Source organism: Rhea americana, unplaced genomic scaffold, assembly GCF_003343005.1.
Source record: "Rhea americana isolate MKP2758 unplaced genomic scaffold, rheAme1 scaffold_38, whole genome shotgun sequence".
Classification (NCBI taxonomy): Eukaryota; Metazoa; Chordata; class Aves; order Rheiformes; family Rheidae; genus Rhea; species Rhea americana.
The window spans coordinates 403,150-414,107 of record NW_028186512.1 but is presented as its reverse complement, the minus strand read 5'-3'; the positions used below and the strand labels follow the sequence as shown (position 1 = coordinate 414,107).

The 10,958-nt window shown below is 37.6% G+C and overlaps 1 protein-coding gene across 2 annotated transcripts in view; it reads right to left on the bottom strand.

Annotated features, from left to right (window-relative positions):
• Positions 1-10,568, bottom strand: part of SH3D19 (SH3 domain containing 19) — a 65,237-nt gene extending 54,669 nt beyond the window's left edge. For both annotated transcript variants that reach the window (XM_085313161.1, XM_085313162.1), the window contains exon 1: positions 10,302-10,568. The gene's annotated coding sequence lies outside the window, so the exon portion shown is untranslated. The remainder of the gene's footprint in view (positions 1-10,301) is intronic.
• Positions 10,569-10,958: the final 390 nt, after the last annotated feature.

Here is a 10,958-nt window from a genome sequence, read left to right as displayed (position 1 = left end):
TGTTGATCTCTGATTTTTTTTCATTTCAGAGTTTATATAGTACTTTGTGATCTTCCCCAGGTTTCAAAAGACAACAAAACTGTAAAGCTCTTCTAAACAACCCTAAGAAAAAAATTAAAGCAACAAGTAAAAATAACAGTAATGGAGCAAGACATACAGTCAGAACAAACCTCATTTCCAGGCTGTTAATTTTACAAAGTAAAGGGAAACTATTGTTAAAGTAGAAAATAGACATAGCTTAAAACAACTTGTTAAAAAAACCCAATACACTAGTTAGAGCTTCATGTTCCTGCCTCTGTATATGCTATTTATATGGTACAAATTCTGTAGTTTTTTCTCTTCATTAAGAGCTAAAAACACAGCACAGAAGCACCACCACTGTCATCCGAAAAAAAAGATTTGTTCTTTTCAATTACTATAYTGTATATTTTAGGAAAATAATTCTGTCAAAGTTATTGTAGTATCTCGTTAGAGACAGGACAGCATTTTCCCCAAAAAAATTATTTTGGGGAAAACTTTAATGTTCGAAATTTACCATTCAAAATTAAATTTGCAAACATTAGAACTTATTTTTTTATAACAAGTCCTGTGCATCACTGAGTATCACATATGTAACAGTTATGCTTGCTCAAGTTTTTTTAGCATCTAGGCAACAGAACATTAAAAGAAAAAGAGATGTATTTGACAAAGTACTTATGTTTTTGTTTAAAACGTTACRAAATCATGAAATCCATTAGAACTATAACTARTCCTAAAAAATGATGAGAATTCTCATACTTCTTGTTATTTGAAGAAGTACCTACCAGTCTTGAAACAGTTAGTTGTCTAACTAAATTTTTATTTTCCGGGATACTGACTCTTTCCTGGACTTTTGCAGCTACTCTACAGCCACTCAAACTTCCATCCGTCCATACTGACCCAATTTCATGTTACRGAAGTCAACTCTAGCAAGACAAGTACTTTCAAGGCAGTCTAACCCAACCCCTGTCAAGGCTCAGAAGACTGGGAATGTTCACTATACCCAGGTCAGATGACGAATCTGCTGTAAAAAGGCTGGCAAGACCAAGATGCAACTACGTGTAAGTCACTACTTATATGGACGCTGTCCACATTAGGGTCACGGGCTCTAATTTCAGTCCTCTGTATCAAGGGATCCATCTGYGACCACATAGCCTCCAAGGGAAGAGGCAACATTACTTTTTGCACCAATGAATCCTAGCTCCCTTCCTGAAACCACATAAACTGAAGCAGCTGGAACGAGATGCAGGCAGTTCATCCTTGTCTACACTAAGGACTTGCCCTAGGTTTGCCACAGATAGCCTAAACCAGGATAAAGCCTGTGTCAATGTGGCCTATATTCAAAAAGCAGCAGTACTTATATTGAGCATAATGCTTCTGAAAAGAGAAATCTGGTAGCAAAATCAGAAATGCAACCTATCTCACAAATGMCAGGATCAGAGCCTAATAGACAGCTGCAGAATTAATACAGCAAGCAACAGACAAATATAGTAACAAGGAAAAAAACTACTCACGTGACAGGCCTCACTAGGAATATTTCTCCTCCACAACATAGTCAGAATGCATTTGATCAATCACTTAAACATTCAACCTGCCAAAATCAGATGCTACTTAAGGTAACTGATTACCAATACTAGAACTCTGCAGAAGACAAAGAATAATCTATCATAAAATAACAAAGTAACTAAGCAGCACACAAAAAGAGACTAAAAAGGAAAAAGTAACAATCTCTTCCCTCTTGTGCACATCAGAGGGAGAGGACACGGAAACCAACACAATTCAACTGCCAACTGCACTCTCCCACTCAAATTCCAGAGATGAAGGAAAACACAGATACTAACCTGAGTTTAAACAGAAACCTACATAAATCCTGCGGGAAATAAACCAAAGCTCAAGTATCAGYTTTAGCACTTTCAAAATATCAGCATGAAACTCTTTCAGCAAGACCCCAAGCTACGTCCTCTTCTGAGTTGGCAGTTCACAACTCCCCTGGTCTGCCTCGTCGGTCCTGAAACTATCCCAGGGACTTCACTTGCCAGCTCCTCCTCCAGCCACGAGCATTACTGTTTTCTTTGAGAGCATTACAAACACCTTTGGAAAGAATTCTCTTCCAGCTCTTTTTTCCACCCACTGGATGAACTTCATGTTCTATTTATCATAGAAGTGTCTTTGGAAAGAAATAATAATAATAAAGAAGCTAAACTATACCCATGCCTGATTAATTTGGCCCATCACACTACTTAGGAAACTCCAGCTCTCCTCACAGCTTCCAGCAAGCTCAGRCCTTGTTTGTTTTTTGCAGGGTTGAAAAACAAAGCCATCTGGTTGTTTTTAAAAGAATTGCTGTTTTATAGGGAAAAAGTGAAATCTTCCCTAAATGACCTTTGAGAGGAATGTCCAGCCATTAAAATATCTGCAACATGTAACCGCATGCTTCTTGAAACTACCCTTCCTAGAACTAAGGTCTCTCACAGTTGTTTAYGCCTCAGACAATTCTCCTAACTGACAAGCAGAGCACCCTTAGTTTAAGTGTTTTCAGAGCTGAATTTTTGGTTTGGATGGTCCTCAGTGCCTTTTACTGGATTCTCCTCAGAAAAGTGGTAAGACAGTGAAAACTTGCTCACATACACAGGACTCCCAAAGCAAATGTACTGAAGTTCTTTCAGTTAAGAGAAGGGTGAATCGCTTCTTCCTTATTCCTTCAACAACCATCTCATTCTCAGCATTATTTTTCATTGTACATCAGCAATTTCCACTTCATTCACTTACTCACTTCTGTTATGCCTTGCAATCTTCTGAGTAGGTCCCCATCTCTTTCAAGCATCCAGCTCCACCAGCACCTCAGGGAGAAGTAAATCTCCCATGACACCTATTGCTCCTTCAYTGCATGCTCCCACATGCCCTCTCTTCCTAGACTATCCTCTGTAACAAATGATGCCTGAACACGGGAAAAGGCACTGGTGAGCAGCCCAGGCAATGGAAGTACTGGTACAGGGCACCAAAGCTGCCAGTTCTTCAAATTTCCCTTCCCAGAAACCAGGAACACAGTGTTCGCATTAAAATAAATCCTCTTCTGTGTTTAGGAATAAGGAATCTGGAACACTGGCTAGGATACTTCCTTTGCAGTAACTCTTTACCACTATCAGTGTCTATTCACTTTTGAACAGACAAAGATCTCCAACATCGCAGGGAAGAATTGGTGGCATTAAAAACAAACACACATAGCAAGAGGCTCCAGACACATACAGGCTCCCTAATTGCCAATACTTAACTGATCTGCCTGTGGGTTTCCTCTGCTCTGTGGGGTTTTTTTTCCCCCTTCCTTTAGAAATGAGTAGGAACTGAACATGGAAAATTAATGCTGCAAAGAATATATTAAACATAGTGATTTATTGTGGCAAGGAAGCTGCCAAARAAACATGCTGCACAAAATTCCTCCAGCTTGTTCTGCTCTAAGGAGGCATAGCTCTGATATCTGTAGCATGTGCTGTTTACCAAAAGACCAAGATAAACAAAAGAACAACACACAGCCTGATTCTAGTCTCAATTACATCAGTTTACATCCAYGTTTAAGCAGTAGGATTACACTGTATTCTGAGTGACTGAACCCAAAATTCAGCTCTGAAAACACAAAAACTTAAATTTGAGCCACTGTGATCCTACTTTTAAACAYTAACAACAAGGTCATGGTACAGAGCCTCTACTTCCAACTCTGCCACTGATCTATTGTGCAACTTMGGAAATCACTTTGCCTCCCTCTGCTGAATCTGCTTCATCTGCAAAATGAAGACAGCTATTTTTTTCCCTTTGGAGATCAGCCTTCGGATCCAATCACGCACACGAGCAATAATATGAGTCCAAAGCAGGGAATGAGATTGCTCCTTCTGGAGAAGCACAGGCTTAGCTCAGCTCAAGGCAACTGTGAAACTGCACCCAGAGGGTTTGGGAGGGAGACTAGATTGCTGGAAAGATATTTTTTAATTACATCAGTTTCTGATGATCTACTTGGAGTGTACAAAAGCAGGATCTTTCTCCTTTCCACATCCTAAATGTACACTTAGACTAAGACTAACCTGCTACACKCTAGTCTTAAAAATCCTAAGAGCTAAATATATGCAATAAGAATGCAAAAGTAAAATAGAGGTCATCCCCATAACACTCATTCTTTCTTCTAAATGCAACACTGCATCATATTCAAGGCTTTTATGTTCACTTTTAGTCACACACACATTGCCTCTCCTTCCTCTTCACACAGATCAGCAAGATCTCAAACTTCAAATCCACGAACAACCTGTAACATGGGATAGAAGGGGAAAAGTCTGAAATATTCCTTTAGCTTGAACAGCTGCATTGACAAGCTAATGCAGACAGTGCCAGTGGATAATGCAGGATATTTCTTTTAGTGACAGGAAAACTAAGTATCAGGATCTTTGAGAGAATGAAAATGATTTCTCAGGACGTTAGCAGTCTAGTGTTTGAACCAAAAAAACTCAATTTTTTGACTGGTTCTTTTGTCATTATCTCCTACATTTGGAAACTGAGTTAGTATGGGATAGATAAGCAGCCAGTAAGTGGCCTGAAAATTAACTGGATCACTGGGCCCAAAGGGTAGGACTACTTATCAACAGATATCTGGCAGCCAGTAACAAGTAGACACCACTTTGAATTTGAATCAACTGCACACATGAATAAGGCAACTGCAGACTGGGCAACACCAGAAGCAGTACAGCCAAATCATCAGGGGAGTTTATTATTCCCCTTTACTTTGCCTGGTGAGGCTACACCTGGATCCCCCATTTTGAGACGGATGTTGAGGAGACATGAATRTCCACCAAATGGTCATCAAAACGGTCAGAGCACATGATCTATAAGGAGAGGCTGAAGAGGCTGGGCTTCTTTGGGTGCCAAAGGGCAATCTAATTGCCAGGAGACAGAGAAGACAAGAGAGAAACTTTTCTCCACAGCAGCACATGGCAAAACAAGGGGCAATGGCCCCACATTGCAGCTAGAGAGATTCAGCTTGGACATGAGGAAAAATCTCTTTGCTAGGAGCACAGTGCAGCACTGGCACAGGTCATCCAGAGATGCTGTGGGATCTCTTTCTGGGAGGTTTTCAAGACTTGGCTAGACAGAGATGACACCAGCTTGATCTAGTGTTAGCAGTCTTCCCACTGCAAGCAAGAAGTTCCACTAGATGACCTCCAGTGGTCCCTTCTGACTAATATTTCTATGATTCTGTGATTTCTTAGTACACTATGTAAGTATACTGCTTAGAATAAGCAGTAGCACCAGAGGTCTTTCCACATTGTCCATTTGCCTAATGCAMAACAAAGATTCAGATGTTTTCATGTTACAAGGGTACCTCTCACCCTTTCCAGTGCTCRATTCCAACACAATAACCTGGATTTTAATTTACCTAGAATAAACACAATCTGTTATGTGGTGCAGAAAACTAGCTGCAAAGTTATGATGAGAAAACAACTCAAGTTGTTAAAAACAAAAATGTTAACAGCAATTTGTAATTTGTGGAAGATTTCAAACAAGAATTCCTAGCTTCCAGGCTTACGGGCTAGCACAAATTCATRGGGAGAAGAAAGGACTATTCTATTCCACCTTTGACAGGCAAAGCTGGAATTATTAAYTGACTGACTGCAGACTGATCATACCCGCTACTATATAGAAAAAACTCATACTATCTGTTTTCTTCAGACCTCAGGAGCACATGAATTTAACYGGAAACTGAGTAGAGTTCTACTGCATTGTCAGTCCTGTACCTTAAGACTGCCTTCCTGCTCTGTTAAAGGAGTAAGGTCTTAATTAATAGCTTCAGAGATGCTCTAGGAAAATACACACTTCAAAGATACTGCCAGAACATTAATATTTCCTAAACATAATTTTACAAGACTAGCATCATATAAAAGAGAAAACAGAAATGTAGCTTTCACTGTRGGAACTCTTCTACACCACACACTAAAACCAAAGTAAGATACATAATACCATTCTTCGAAATCACAGCTTGATTTATCAGACGCTCTGATATGCTATTCATTAAAAGAACCCTTTGATCAGCTTCAAGGGCTTCTTTATAAAGGAACAGGAGAAAGGTTGTGTCTGTTTGTACTGTTGTCTTGATTTATTTTAAATAAATAACAAGGCCAAATTTTGTACCAATCAAATGCAGAGAACCAGCTATAAAAAAAAAACTTCAGTACATTAAAAAAAAAAAAAAAAAGATGATAGGCTAAGTGCCAATAATGTCTAAAATCTATTCTGAAAGTGAATCTATTATTTTCCTCCCTTTCCCAATTCCTGAGGTCAAATTTTCACAGCAGATTACCAGATTTAAAAATTAAGATCTCTAACTTTGTGTCCCAATAAATTGTTCCACTGTTTTTCTACCCTTGTCCTCTCGCCTCCAAGGCCAAAGCCCTTTTAACAAATTACAGATTTTGGCCAAACAGATCCTTCTTAGGACAACTTATTMAAATGTCTATGACTCACTCAATTCAATAAAAATGAAAACAACATACCTAAAATCAGCTATATCACACTACAAAAGCTTCTGTAATCTATTAAATAAAACAAGCAAAATTAACCCCATTCCTTTTACCAGTTTTGCTCATGTTCAGAAATTAATTGCAAATATGCAGATACATGAAACCCTCTGTTCTATTACTACCATATAATTTTCAGTTTGAAAATGTTTAGAGGCCTCATACTAAATAGCATACTTCTTCTGACCTAACTCTGACCTGGGCTTTAACCGTGCATGATCTGAATCAATCRGTGAAAACTCTTACAGTAAAATCAAGAAATAATGATAATTATAGATCACTGCTGCCAGTACTGAGATGTCTTTAATACAGCCTGAAATTTAACAATTGAAATATCATTAATATCAGGTCATGAAAACAAATGTCCCTAGTTTACAATTTAACATAGCAACAGGTGTTACTTGGATTCAGGGAATGTCTGATTTGATCTTACCAATGTGTTAATATTTAATAAAAATCAATGAAGAGCGGTACATGAAAAAAAGACACTTGTAGGCCCTCTTCTGCTACTCCTYGCTGTATCTAAATGCTCCTTCATGGCAGATGGCTACTAATTGCACTAGAGAGGCAAAAGGCAGTATATTGAATGCACATTTTGTGAGTAGTATCTGATATCTATTTCCTTCTTTGGAAATCATTACCTATGGTCTTTGGTTCATTCATGAAACAAATTTCTTTCCAATAGCATGCTAGACCCAGTATGACCCTCAGAATACTCTGCCTTCCTTCAGTAYTTCTCCCATACTAAACATTTGACAGGCTAGTAATAAAACCAGAATGTTTGTCAGAGTCCTTGATAACACTTTAAATAAATTTCACCCTGAATAATATAAATGGCATCACCCTATGATAAATGTTAAGATAGTTTATACACATCTCTAAAAAGTTTCTTCTGTGCGAGTTATTGCAAATGTATTATGTTCAAGAAGTTTTGAAACTGTTCCTGCTTTAYTGTGTGTATGAGCTTTTCATCCCTCGTACTGTAAACACTCAAGCACAAGCCAAAATAGAAATACAGACATACAGGAACTAAGAGTGCAGTGATGGAAAGGACATGAACTTTAGCCCTCTGCAATCACAAGAAATACTTGTACTTTTTTTTTTTCCTTTTTATTAAGCTGATCATGTTTTGGATCAAAAATTCTTAGCTTTGGGATCTTTAAGGAAGACCATTCTGCTTCTTTTGGCTCCTTTTATTCCATCATTCCACATTCATGATTAGAACTGCACAAACTTCTGGACAAGATCTCACCAAGGTTTTATACCAAATAAATTGCTGCTACTTTRGCTCTCATCTGGAAAAAATCTACATCTATTTCTTCACCTTAGGATATTTGTCTTTCTTAAGACTCACTGCATTATCYCTTCATGTGGTGAGCTAGTATCCCCGTGTTCTCCTTAACTATTTTATACTAATTCTAATGCAGAAATTCTTGTTATTACACTTGAGTTCAAGGATGATGACCTGCAGCATCAATTTGTTTCACTTTAGATCAAAAGAGGGACTTTACATTGCATTTTTAAGAGATGCATTCCAGAACATGTAGTATAAGTTAAAAATAGAAAAGATGAGCTGCTGCCTTTTTTTTTTTTTTTTTGCTTTTGTTTATTTCCCCCCTTTTTTTGGTCTTTCTGTTGTCAAAAGCTGCTCTTCCAAAGTATTAGCTCCTCATAAAATGGCATAAGCCACAAAATAGTCCCCAATGTAACTCAAAGTCTGAATTGCTGCCCATGTCACATGAGCAGTGTTGCACTACACTTTAATGAAGCCTTGTATACTTCACTGCTTAGTTTTCTCTCAGTTCTTACACAGGAGACACTGGTCTTCATGCAGCTGCAACTCTTTTCCCAGACTCATGGCTGGGGCCAGAGTGGAGATGAGAATCTCACCCAGCAACTTGTCTCCTCAGGATTATGCTTCCATCTATAACGAGAGATGGATCTCAGAGTGTAGCGGTACTAATTAGCAAAGTGTGTCATCAAACTAAGGCAAATAGCTCTGGCCTAGGAAGAGTAGCAAAGCATGCAGAAAGCCACATTATCTTTTCAACAATGACTTTTCTTCCTCATAGTTCATCCTGGAAAGCAGAAATAACACGGCACAATGGCTAGCGAGATTGCGAAGGGTACAGAAGATGCATAGATAAGGTTAGAAAACACACTACTAACAGGAATAAAAGACTATTGAATGAAAGACCATTTTCCTCAACAATGCAAGCAACTTAATTTCTCTTAATTTCTCTGTATGTTCCATGTGAGAATTCRGAATCTGTAATCTAGACAACTTACAGTAGCATTTTATTTTAAGGGCTGGTCCACAATTGAAATACCAATTCTACGGAAAATTTTTGAAATTTTACTTTGCTATTGGTTCCAAGTGAAAACTTTAAAAATACACAGCAGACCAAAAAAATACTGGGAATTACCACCCAGAAGAAGTGGAGACAGAATTAAACTATTTCAATATTAAACTATATATTCTGATAAAAGATTTCCTTTTGATAATGATTTAGATTTGACTTTACTGTAATATAACATGCTCTAACAAAAGTTCAAATATGTAGACTATAACCATACCTTTTAAGAAAAAGGTTATGTATTTTAAGTTGCAAAAGGACATACAATGATTGGTGTTTTACATGGATACAAGTAATTGACAGASGCAAAATTCCACTGCAACTTGAACACACAGCTGAACATAGTTGTTGGAGAGGTGAGAAGGAATAGACAAGTGTCCTTTCTCCCATCACATCTCATGGAAGATAGAGCTCACGAGTTGTGTTATGAGGAGAGAAGGCTACAATTCCCTCTGCTCTTCTGGCTACGAAACCTATCCCAGTGTACTATAAAACTGTAACAAAAAAAAAATAGACTGTAAAATAAAAGGAAACAGCCACACGTCACGTCAGAAGACTAGGCACCAGAGGAGCCTTTTGGAAAGACTTTTCACAAAAGGGTGGGGAAATCAGCTGTAGCTAGTGTGCTCTATCACTTTAACTCATTAAAACCCCATTACTTGCCATAGGATATGAAAGAAATCCTATTTCTTGCTGGAAAATTGAGCAGAAGAGTTTAGAAACATAGCAAAGAGTTTAAAAAAAAAAGAGTGATCAAGAAATGAGAAAAAAAGATAAAAAGGAAGATGACTACAGAAYATTCAGATGTGTAAGAGGTCATGTAGCCTTGCAAATCAATAGCTTTGGAAGTTTATAGCAACTGCTGGTGGAAATTCTGAATCAACATAAAATATTTGGGTCTATGTTTTGTTTAACCTCTTTTTGTTTGCTTTCCCCAGTTTTCAAATGTTAGGTATGGTAAGATCAGAGTCAAGGGAATAAATAATTAAGTGTTGCTAATCTTGGCTGAATCAAAAATTATTTTCCATGCTACAGAAGCAAATGCTCCAAAGCATGCAGAAGCAAGAGTCATAAGGACTTCTTGTCTTAAATTACAGTTTTGTCAAATAACTCCGTATGTGAAAMACAAACAAGCCTTTTGTTTTTTAAGTGCATACAATTACAGTATAGTAAAACCTATTAATTCCTTAAAATATCAATTACCTTTACCACAAAGCTATTCAGGTTTTCATACTGTTACCCAAACAAGTAGTAGAACGGCATTTTTATTTTTCTAACTTCTTTATTTTTTCCTTTTATGGAATGAATTTAAAAAAAAAAAAAAAAGGAAAGGAAAGGAGGGGAAGAATAAATACAGGAATACAATTCTTACCCTGAAGAGCGGCAGTCTGGTTTATTTCTTTCAGAGCGATCTGTGAGAAAGGAGGCATAGTATCAGCACAGAACTTGGATGTTCTTTAGTAATACTAATACAGAAGCCTTWAAGAATTGTCATATCACATGACTAGCAAAACCAAAAGCTGATTCTGTTGCAAAACACTGTTTTTCTGCACTGGACTACTTTGCTCAAGACAAAGTAAAATCACTGGAAGTTAAACATTTGTTAAAATTCCTTTTCTGAAAACACAGTGTATTTAGTGCTTCATATTAATGCTTTGGAAGCATTCCCCTCCCTTYAGCTGAAATGAATAGGACTTCAGGGTAAAACTAAAGGAGAGGGAAAGGGGAAAAAAAAATAAAAAAACCCAAAACACAGAGATTACTCAGCGCAAAAAAATCATTCCATGAATCATGGCTGGCAGAGTTCCCCAACAGGATAGGAGAAAAATAGGCAGTTGGTTGCAGCAACATCTGCAAATACACTGAATCCAGTGAAGCCCCATCATTAACTCTTTGATGTCGAATGTTCTAGGTACTAAATCTCTTCCTGTTTTCAGAAAGTTTTGTTTATTCACTGAGYATTTCAAGTAGTTTATGTGCACTAATGACACTGCGCAGCAACCCAAAAGAACAAGGTACAATCATCAGA